This window comes from Muntiacus reevesi, chromosome 6 (assembly GCF_963930625.1).
Source record: "Muntiacus reevesi chromosome 6, mMunRee1.1, whole genome shotgun sequence".
Taxonomy (NCBI): Eukaryota; Metazoa; Chordata; class Mammalia; order Artiodactyla; family Cervidae; genus Muntiacus; species Muntiacus reevesi.
This window is the reverse complement of record NC_089254.1, coordinates 82,725,771-82,737,846: the sequence shown is the minus strand read 5'-3', so window position 1 is coordinate 82,737,846 and position 12,076 is coordinate 82,725,771.

Sequence of the window (12,076 nt, the reverse complement as noted above, 5' to 3'; positions counted from 1 at the left end):
AATAAAAATAAATGAAAAAATAAAATTAAATAAAAAAATAATTTAAATGTTTTCTGTAAAATGGAAACAGTGGAAATCCCAATAAAGAACCACAGAATTTGAAAAAGTAGGAAGTGACTGCAGGAATATTTTGTTTGATCAAGATGAAACGGACAGAGAAAGTATTGGATTGGCCAGAAAGTTCTTTCAGGCTTTTCTGTATGACGTATGGAAAAAACCCAACCCAATGAAAGCATACAATTTGGGTACATACGGGACAGAAGCCATACCTCCACGAGTTTGCATACAGCAGGACCAGACGTGAAGGAGGACAGATACAACAACAAAAGAGAAAGCAGGAAGTGCAAGCAAAGGGACAAAGTTGAGGACGGCGGGTGCGTGGATAATAGGTATGCCCCTGGAGACCCGCGGGCTTATCGTTATGGTATTGGGAGATGGGGGAGAGTGAAAAAAGATTAGGAGCCACAGTCAAAGATGTCTGCCCAGAAGGCCACCTCAGGAATAGAAAGAAAACTGAAGATGGTAGAATATTATGTATTCCTTCACCTTGATTGGCCTTGTCATTCTTATAAGCTTTTGTTTTAATTGTATTCTGAGTATGCAGTATTGCACTAGATCACAGTCATGCATTTTGCATTACTGAATATTTAACAATAAATATCATGACTTTGGTACTAAATTATGCTGTGTACTCAGTAATCTCAATTATGAAACATGATTTTCCAGACTATAGCAATTTTCCAGTTCAATAGCAAGCTACATTCACATTAACAAAGTCTTAAAAGCCTACACATATAAATCCCAAATTTAAATATCATTGATACCATGCAATCTCAGGTTTGGAAGAAATGGAAAGGTTTAAGAAGTGCTCCTTTCTCTTGCTAGTTGACACTATGAGGTTAAGTAAAGTTATAGAGACTTCTAACTGAAGGGAAGCTTTTCTTTCTTGAACATTTTTCTTCCATTTTGTTATTCCTACTTTCAATCTAAAAATTCAATATAGCCTTGACAGCTTAAGTTTGTTTATTATTTTCACTTATTTTCCTCATCTTAAAATTTCTAAGAGAGAGGAGGCAAGGAGGAGTACTCTTCAAACTTGTACACTAATGCTGCTTTCATTGAGTAACTTTCAGTTAACTGGCATCTGAGCCCCAGACCTATACACATCTGGAAAAAAATCAAAATTTCAAATAAATGCCCAGTAAGCATGCTCAGTAAATGATGTCCAGGTGTTTATTATCAAGATTTTGTTTTCACACAAATTAGGTTTCTGGCTTACTATTAGAAGAGAGCAGACATAAATATAACAAGTTATTAGAAAGTAGAATATTTCTAATGAAATGAATATTGCCTTGTTCCTGTTATTGATAATCTCTCTCCTTTTGTTGGTACTGAATGGCAACTATTAAATGATTTTTTTATACTAATTCTTTGCTAAGCTCTCTGAGGTTGCAAGGAAAAGACAAACCAAATTAGATATTAGGTTATTATAAAGATACCCTAGAAAATAAAAAAGCATGGAAACCCATCACAGCAGCTATATTTATTCAGAAGTGCGTCGTGACATTGAGGTCCATGAAGAACCAGAACAAAGGCCCATTTTCACTCAGGATATTTCAGACTGAGGCCTAGAAACCCACTTCTTATTGAGGCAGCCTCCCATTAAGGAGGTTATCCAATATGGTACACCCCAATTGGGGTGAATTTTGTACCAAGCTATCTCAGTAGCAGATGGCATACTGTATGTCCATACCATATAAATTTACTTTATGCAGGGCATCTATCCGTGGCTGAATCCCTGGGTGCTGTATCTATTTAATTTTATGCACCTGGCATAAACCGTGGTGTCTTAAACAGAAGCTCATTTCCTTAGAGAGGGTCTGAAAGCTATACTTACCCACCATTCCTCTCTGGTTTTATTGCTTCTGGAGGTAGGTGCTGTCTAAATAACATAACATCAGTTCTCAAACATGAATATGTAAGATTAACCTGTAGTGTTTATTTAAAACATGGATGTCAATCCACAGTGCCTGGATGTTTTTATTGAATAGATCTAGAGGGAAACAAGGATGTCCATTTTTAAAAAGCACCTCCTGTGCTTTGAAGAAGCTGATGAAGATAGTAGAGGGCCATACTTTGAGGAATTCCTAATAGAGAAGACTCAGGAATTGATGTTTTCTTGGTGTACTTTGCTTTGTCCAGAATTCAATTGAAATTATTCAGAATTTAATTTGGTCATATAATCTTTCCCTAAGATTCTTTAAACACTTCAGAATAGGAATCAGAAACACTTTAGATACCCATAGAAAGAGAAGAGGGAAATAAAGGGGGGCAGCGGGTATTAGATGTTACCTATCACATCAAGATTAGGAAATAATTACATATCAGAAATAATTCTGTGCAAAGTGGCCATAATTCACCATCATCAGCACTTCTACACTGTTAGACGCTGTTAGAATTGGGGCCTTTAGAAGACTCCATCCAGCTGGACTTGGAAACTTGATGAGATCATAGCCCAGTGACAGATGGCAGCAGAGAAAATAATGCAAAGCACAACTAAATGATAGCTGGAAATGAGGGTTCATACTGGGAGGTAACACACCATGATCTTTAACTAACTCATGAGAAATTAAGTTCATTTAACTAAACTTGTCTAAGCCTTCTGTATTAGGTTGTGTCACGTGTTAGGGAAAAAAAAAAAAAAAAAAAACTTTGCCTAACAAGAGTAGATCATTTCTTTTTTAAAGAACTTAAACATAATGGTTTGTCTTCTTATGTGTATGGTTAGATATTTTCATTTCCAAGCTTTCCTTGCAATACTTTTTAATCGATTATTTCTGTTTAATAGGTAAGTGTGTATAAAATATCAGCAGGAAATTTTGCTGCTAGGTAGTCATATAAAACTTATGAATCATTTGTCAGGAAGCAGTAGAGGTGATCTCTCCTCTACATGTAACTCAACCTAGAAGATTAAATGGGTAATACTCCTAAAAGATTATGGAGGGCTTAATTAAAACTGCGTGATTCCGCATATAGGATTTGAAGAAACAATGTTTGTCAGCAAGAATAGGAAGATGGGCACTGGAGAAAAGATCAGAAAGGCTAAGAATGAAAGAAACTAGAGTCGATTAAGATCTAAGACAGCGCAGGAGCCCAATAACAGAGAGGTTGAGAGCGTAGATTTTTTTTCTCTCCTGCCCCCGCCCTCCCAGGTTTTTAATCCTAACTCTTCTTCCCTGTCTCTAAAGCGGGGATAATAACAGTATCTGTTTCACAGGACCGCTGCAAATAGTCAACGAGCCAACATGGGTGAAGAGTTTAAGCCAGAGCCTGACACATAGTAAGTTTCAAGTAGCTCTTGGCCCTTATTAGTAACAGGAGACTCCTGCTATTCTAAGACAGGGGGTTTAAATAATAAAACCTTCCCCATAGGCAAGCCAAATCCCTTCTTCTCTTTCAATTTAAACTCATATTCTCTTACTCTGTCATTTATGGCAATAGGGATTAGCTGGACACTTTCCTCTGCATGATGATCCTTCACACTCTGAATAGTTTCATGCAATCGGAAACATTTGTGGATGTAGAGCTCTTCAGGGGAAAATGTGTCCCAATCTAATTTCACAAAGTAATGTCAGGAAGGAAACAATCAATGAAGTTACTCCAAATCAAAGTGGTTTAGGGAAACTCTTTTAATCCATCTTTAGGCCAGTGAAGCATAGAGACTCACTGATGTACAAGAGATGTATAAGAAAGGTGTTCTTACATCTGTGTTTCTTACTATACATTGAGGTAAAATGAAAGGTTGAGGAAAGGTCTAACGTACTAAATCAGAGTAATTTACAGTCTGCCTCTGTATTAGGCTATGAGAATATTAGTTTTGGACCCTGGGTTTTATAATCCATGATTTTACTTTAGTATAATCTTGGTTTTAGTTTCCTATTTTAAATAACAACTTAAAGGCCAAGGACAATACTTATATATATTTAGATTCTCACAAACCCAGCAAATCTTTTACACATTTTAAGTGTTCACTAAACATTAGTGCTTAATGAGTCCATAGTGGTCAAGCCAGAAATTTAGGAACTAACTTATGATTTCTGAGCTGTTTGTTGAAAATAATGGCAGCTGGTGAACATCACACAGTGGTGTACATTCCATATATACGCTGTTTATTCAAACAGTGCAGACTTATAGTAATTACAATGGAAACCACACTGTCTTTAATGAGCCCCGAGGGTGCTCATGGGCCAGTTGGGGGATCTGTGGGTGAGGCATTCCGGGGCCTCGTGTGTGGGGTTCTTGGTGGAGTCAGTAGGACCCGAGTCTCCTTCCTGCCCTCTGAGAGACCTCTCTCTTCTTCTCCCTCCCTCTTTCGCTCCCTCCTATCCTGCAGCTTCTGACTCTGTGCTCTATAAAACTTGTGTCTCATGCACCTACATTCCCCCATTGGAGACATCACGGGTCAGGAAGTTCCCACTTGGCCCTAATCTGTGTCATTTTTGGCATGGGGTCTAGGAAGTGACCCAGGTAAATTTCCTCTTAACCTCTATAATGCTTCCAGACTTACACTGTTTTTCTCCAGTGGTGTGCTGAACTTCTCCACTGGAAACCTAGAAAACAAAACCGCTCTCATCCACCGGGACTGGTCCAAGACACTGTTCTCCAGGAACTCCCAAACTGCAGCAAAGAGGGGCTGGAGCCAGTTCGCAGGCCACTGCTGGAGTGCATAGACAAAGGCACTTTGATCTGGGGATTGAATCCAAGTTGTGGTTGTTGAGGGCGAGGGATCTAAGGAGAGTCTTAGCCAGTCACACTGCTGACATCATCCTCAAACATACACTTAACTCATGCAAGTTCCGCCCTAATGGAGCAATATGTTTTGTTCCCTATGTTATATCATCAAGTCACCAGTCTCCATGGAATCAATACTGGCCTCAGGCCTTCCCTGATTTCATTCTCATTGAGTTCTGAGGTTGTTTCACAAATTACTCAAATCCCTGTAAGAAGTAAATCAGAGCCTTTGGCACTATAGACCCAGAATTCTTCCTTTCAAGTAACATCAGGATATGTTTTACATATTAAATATTAATACATACAATTCTTCTGTTGTTTCCTATAAGAAAAAATTGAAAGATACGTAACAAAAGAAAACTAGAGTGCTTCAGGGTGATTTTCCCCTAAGAAGTCTAGAAAGTTTAAAAAATTTTTTTTATCATTCATGTCATCTCTCCCATATGTACTTGGGAAATGGTAAAAGAGCTGCAAATTACTGGAAATCATGTGATATGAATCTAAATATTAGAATTTAATGACTACAAACCATGTGAATTACAACTGTGCAATAATCTTCCAGTAATTGCAAGAGCTTAAGCAACATTCCCTTGCATGTTGAATTCTTTTAACTGTAAATTTAATCTGTTATTTTATGTTCTACAGAATTTTACTTTGCTTTTATTTATGTTTGTTTTCATCTTCTATGTGTATGGCTTAGGCAGTTCCTTACTGAATTGTTATCTGCAGGTAAGGTTGGTGAATAACTGCTGATGATATTTGAACTGTAAAGAATATACAAGTGCCCCAAATATTCCTTAATTACATGAACTTTCTACTCTATTAAAATTAAAACATTTCATATCTATTAATCCCTATTAAAGTTCAAGTATGATGCTTGGAATAAATGATGTTTTAAGTTATCACTCAGTCACTACCTCATCTTGTAATCAACTTAGTAAATATATGTAATTCATAGACTCTTAAATAGGTAAGTTTTATAATTTATTCAATTCATCTTTTCATGAATTTGTTATTTTTAGTGCTATTTATTTAGAAAACTGTGTGTTAGCTTTTGACCAAATTAAAGCAGACTTATATGCAATTTCTGATAGGTTAATGAACACTTATTTCAGTTATAGACTTTTTTAAAAAATAGGAGGTTGAGAGGAGGAGGCAGAAAAATTAACTTAAACTTCAATGGTACTTACAAAATAAATGTAATATGAACTTAAATTGATAGGTCCAAGAATCAAACACTAAAACCTAAAATGGAAATTTAATAAACCCTTTTCAACTGTTACAAATTACTCAAGTAAAGAACAACTCTATAGAAAGGAAGCAATTCATGTACACGGGACCAACAAATGTTAAAAATTTTCCACTAAGTTTTTTAAAATAAAATGTACTTTAAAACAGCAATGTGAAGTTTCTACCTCAATTTGTCATATTTTAAAAGTTGAAACAACAGTTTCACTGAAAAAAAAAACGGGTATCCCCTCACATTGATGGAGGAAATGTTAATTGATGTAGCCTTCTTGGCAATTGGATAATAGATATGTACACAAACTTACTGGCAATTCAAAAATACATGCCAAATAACTTGAAATACATGTTTATTAAGTCAGAAATACCTCTCCAAAAAAGCTGTTCTGAGGAAACAATTAATGTATCTACAAAAATGTAGCATGTTAAAGTCTGTAAATGTCCAATAATCTGGGTGAAGTAACTATGTCATAAATTATTGGATAGCCTTTTAAAGGCTCAGATGGTAAAGAATCTGCTTGCAGTGCATGAGACCCAGGTCCGATCCCTGGGTTGGGAAGATCCCCTGGAGACAGAAATGGCAACTCACTCCAGTATTCCTGCCTGGAGAATTCCATGGACAGAGGAGACTGGTGGGCTACAGTCCATGGGGTCGCAAAGGATCAGACACAACTGTGACTAACACTTTCACTTTCAGCCTTTTAAAATGATGTTTACATACTTGCTGATGAAACGTATTTGTTGGCATGTAAAATTATTTAAAATTACTGCTAATGTGAAAAAATCATTTTTAAAAGAAATAGAAGTATCTATGCATATAAATATAAATAGATGTAATTTGGGGAATACATACCTGTGTGGTGGAAATTTGTGTAACATCTTTTTTTTTTTTTACTTTGGTTCATCTATATTTATAATTTTGTTCATGAACATGTACTTAAAATTTTTTTAAGTAATCTAATAATTATTATATACAAATGGAATATACCTTAAATATATCATTCCCCCCCAAAAAAAATCTCAAATTGTGATCCTTTTTAATGAAAGAAAATTTAAAAATATATTAGAAACTCTTTAAGCCATACACTCAGAGTAGTGTCCTCATCTCTGACAATTACTCCTCTTCACCCAGGTGGTAGAGCCCAACGACTGTACGTATAATGGTTAATGCTGGTGGTACCAAGGGTGGACTTTTGTGCAAACAAAGCTACTCAGGGTTTCCTCCTCTCCTGGAAACTGGAATTCATATTGACCCCAAAGCAAGTGTGTTATACATAAAGGCAGAGAAAATAAATTTACTGAGAGAGAAAGAAGATGAAGAAAGAGTAGAGAAGATGGGAGCCCATAGAGTACCAGAAAGAAAAAAATGACTAATCTTCGTTTCAGGCTGTTTTCTAAAGCTGATCAGGCCTGATTGTACTTCCTGTTCCAGTATTCCAGGAAAAAAACTATATTCCACTATAGTCTATTTTGTTCTTCACCTAGTTTAAGTGAGTTTTTGTTACTTCCAAAGAAAAACCATAGGTTAAGGAATGGTCTATCATTTAAGAAAATAGGAATCACACCAACTATTTTAACAAGAGAATGTAACAGAAGGAATTGACTTAAGAGATAGTGGAGAGTTGAAAGATGCATAAAGGAACACTGGAGTATGGTAGAGGAAGCTACCACCCCTAGAGCTGAGATGACAGAAAGAAGAGAGTGGGAATCCTAGAAAAACTAGTAGTTTGAGGACAGACTCCTGGCTGGGGCTTGTAACTCAAAATCGTAGAGGATACATGTCAAGGAGCTGAGATTCAGATATACAAGGATAGGATGCCAGCCAGCTGGTGCTGGTCTCCTGGAGAAGGCAAAATGAAGCAGATTGCTTAAATTTGGGGAGATGTAGAAGCTAAAACCAACTGCTGCTGTACCTACTGCCAAGGTGAAAAATCATTGCTCAGGTGATGTTGACAGTCACAAGAAGCAAGACAGGAAAGAACATGTCCCCTTTTTCTGCTCCAGTCTACAAAGACAAGGAGACAATTGTCAAAACAGAGAAGTGATTGCAGAGTCCCGGCCCTAGCAAGACAAGGCAGAGTATAAAAGTCGGTTTAAAACAGAAAACAAGATGACTTAATAATAAGTAACTATGGTAAAAGTACATTTTATTTTGCTTCTTAATTTTATGTTGATGCCAAATACACAGTCTAAAAATACTTTCAAAATGAATGAATAACTCTGTAGCGAAATCATAGGAACTGCTCAATAGATAAATGAAAAAATTCAGGGAAAATTTGCTATTTTGGCAGCCTGTGTCCTACTAAACGTCTTTTAATTAGCTTTGTTTAGCCCTAAATATAATCAAGTCTGTGCATTTAGAAACAATTTAGTATGTTTCAGTTGAATAAAAATGAAAAAATAAGTTGATAACTTTTTTGTTCACATTTAATTCCAGTAGTACCAAAATGAGTGTAAGACCAGAAAGTCAAAAATTAAATGGTAACTCTTGTGGCTCAGCTGGTAAAGAATCTGCCTGCAATGCAGGAGACCTGGATTCAGTCCCTGGGTCGGGAAGATCTCCTGGTGAAGGGAAAGGCTACCCACTCCAGTATTCTGGCCTAGAGAATTCCATGGACTATACAGTCCTTGGGGTCGCAAAGAGTCAGATATGACTGAGCAACTTTCACTTCACTTCATGTGAGATGATGGATGTATTAATGATGGATATGATATTAATTGCTTTCATTACGGTCATCATTTCACAATGTATGCATATATCAAAACATTGATTGTATTCCTTAAATATATAAAATTATCTGTAAAAAAAATTAAAAACTAAATACTCCTAAATCTATTGAAGAAATTGAATCAATTACTTCAATAAAACAAAGAAAATCTCATTCTTCAAAAACTTCACTAGTGAAAATTCCCAAGTATTTAGGCAAGAAATATCAATTTTAGATAAACTCTTTAAAAGAGAAGAGTAAATATTTTCCATATACTTTATACCAACATAGATATTACAAAAAAGTGAAATTATAGACCACTCTCTTGCAAATGTGGATGAAAAAAATCCTTTTAAAAGTTGTTAAATCAAATATAGGCTTATATGAGAAGAATAATGCATCATAACTAACGGGTTTATCCCAGGAATGTATTAAAAATTAATTAATACATTTCCTACCTTAACAGGATGAAGGAGAAAAAAAATGATAATTTTAAGAGATGTGAAAAAGGTATTTGATAAAATTCAACACCTACTCGTGATTTTTAAAAAATCTTAGCATACTGGGACTAGAAAGGAATGTTCTTAAACTTATAATGATTGTCTATGAAAACTCCATAACTAATATTGCAAATTTATTGGAAATATTGCAAATATTGCAAAAAATATTAGAAAAAGTAAATGCTTCACTCCGAAGTCAGGGATAAGATTCAAATGCCTACTCTCACCACTCTTATTCAGCACTCTACTAGAGGTCCTGGCATGTATAATAAGACAAGTAAAAGAAATAAAAGATACAAAAATCAAAAAAGAGGAAGCAAAACTGTTTATTTGCACATGACATATGTATGTATATTTTTTAATACAGATAAAATATATACAAAAACTATTAGAATTAATAAATGAAAGTTTGGCAAAGTTTCAGGATTAACAAGGCTAATAAACAAGTATCAATTTTATCTTTTATGCTGGCAATGAATCAGTAGAAAGTAAAATATTAAATCAACATCATTTACAACAACATCAAATCCTAAAACTAAATCTAACAGAAACTGTGAAAGACCTCTATGATGAAAATTTTAAAACTTTATTAAGAAAAAATTAATTAAGCATGGCATTCACCATATTTATAGTTTGGGAGACAATATTTTTAGGATGTCAGTCCTCCACAAATCAACCATGATTTTAAGGCAATAACATCCAAAAGTGCAGAAAGGTGTGTGAGTGTTTGTCAGGGTGTAAACTGGCACGGTGTTTCTAAGAGTCACATAAAAACTCAAAGAAACTTGAATGGACAAGACAAACTTGAAGCGAATGAAATCGGGGGACTTTGACCATAATATTTCAAGATTTATTATCATGCCACAATAATTAAAAATGTGGCATTGTACAAGGGAAAATAAACAGAACAAGGGAATCAGATAGCCATGGCACCACAGCAATTCAGTGGGAAATGAATAGTTTTTCAATAAATTGTTCTGAATAATTGGATATCTATATAAATTTTTAAAAAGACCTTAACTCCCTGCTTCATAAACTATACAAAAATTAACTAGATGTATCAAAGGCAAATGTGAAAGGTAAATAAATAAAACAGATAGAAAAAATAGTGGACAGTATCTTTAGTATTTTGGGATAGACAAATACTTCTTAATATAGCACACAAAGAGCAGCAGCAATTAAAAAATGGATTTGTTGGACTGCGTTAAAATTAAGAACTTGTAATCATCAAAATATACCATTATATTATATGAAAGTGTTACTGGTGAATGATATTTTCAGTTTGTCTAACTGTCAAGGGCTTGTATCTAAGATATTGAGGAACTCAAATATTTAGGAACTCAGAAAAAAAATTAGGGTTAGGGTTAGGGTTAGGTTAGGGTTAGGTTATCTGTATAAAGACAGATAACCCAAGAGAAAATCAAGCCATAAACTAAAACAGGCATTACAAAAAGAGGAAATTGAAATGACTAATAAATGTATAAAAATATGTTCAATTTTATTTCACTGCCACCTCCATGAAAATGTCAACATGAAAAGAACAGACAAAGATGACAAGGATGTAGAACAATTGAAACTGTCATACAATGTAGTAGTTATGTTATCACTTGGAAAAACTGTTTGGCAATACCTACTAATGTGAAATTTGCACACACATTATCAAGCTTCTATTCCTTGATATGTAACCATCATGTCATGAATGTTAATATGAAGAACATATATAAGAATTATTCATAGCAGTGCTGTTTTAATAGCCCTAAATTGGACAAATATAAATGTCTACTTGCAATAAAATTGATAAGTAAATTGTGGTATTATTTTTTAAAGGAACACTACAGAACAATGACAATGATCAAATTACAATTTCATGCAACAGTCTAAATATATTGCTATATTGTTAAAATATATGCTAAGAATCCATTCATAAAAAGTCAAAGAAAAAGAAAAAACAAGACAAAACTAACCAGTTCTTTTAAGTCGGCATATTGATTGCCCTTGTAATGGGAAGAGAGGCTTGATGGGGCATAAAGAGGCCTCCTGAGACCCTGGTAAACTGCAGAGTATGTGGATGTGTTCAGTTTGTGAAAACACAATAAGCTACTCTTAATAGCTTAAGAAGTGTTGATTTGTGTATTTTTAAAATGTCTGTTATAATCCAATCATATTTTCATTAGCAAACTTGAATGAAAGTACTAAGCAGTTAATTAAAGAGAAATGAGGAATAATGAGATAACTGGAAGACAGATTCAAAGAAACTTGATAAAATCAGAAGAAAAATAAAAGCAATTAAAAGATGCAGAAAGTAAAATGACATGTGCTAATGTACAGAAAATGGGGGCTTCCCTGGTAGCTCAGATGGTAAAGAATCTGCCTGCAATGCCAGAGACCCAAGTCTGATTCCTGGATCAGGAAGACTCCCTGGAGAAGGAAATGGCTACTCCAGTATTCCTGCCTGGAGAATCCCATGGAGAGAGGAGCCTTGGAGGCCTACAGTCCAAGGTGTCGCAAAGCATTGGACATGACTGAGTGACTAACACACACACATGATGTATATAAAGTAGTATTCCAGAAGGATACAATAGAGAGATTCAGGGAGAACTCATATTGGAAAAGGTAACAGTTCATCAGCCTTAGTAGGCTGATGAAAAATTAGAATGTTCAGTTTGAAGAACCATAAGAAATCCAAATGAGGATAAATAAAAACCAACACACACTTCAAGTGTAATGAAATGCAAAACACCAACAGACACCTATACACATACTCTCGAAATTTAAGCAGCAAGAGATAGAAAAATTATCTTAAAAAGGAATGACAAATGACAATTACCCTGG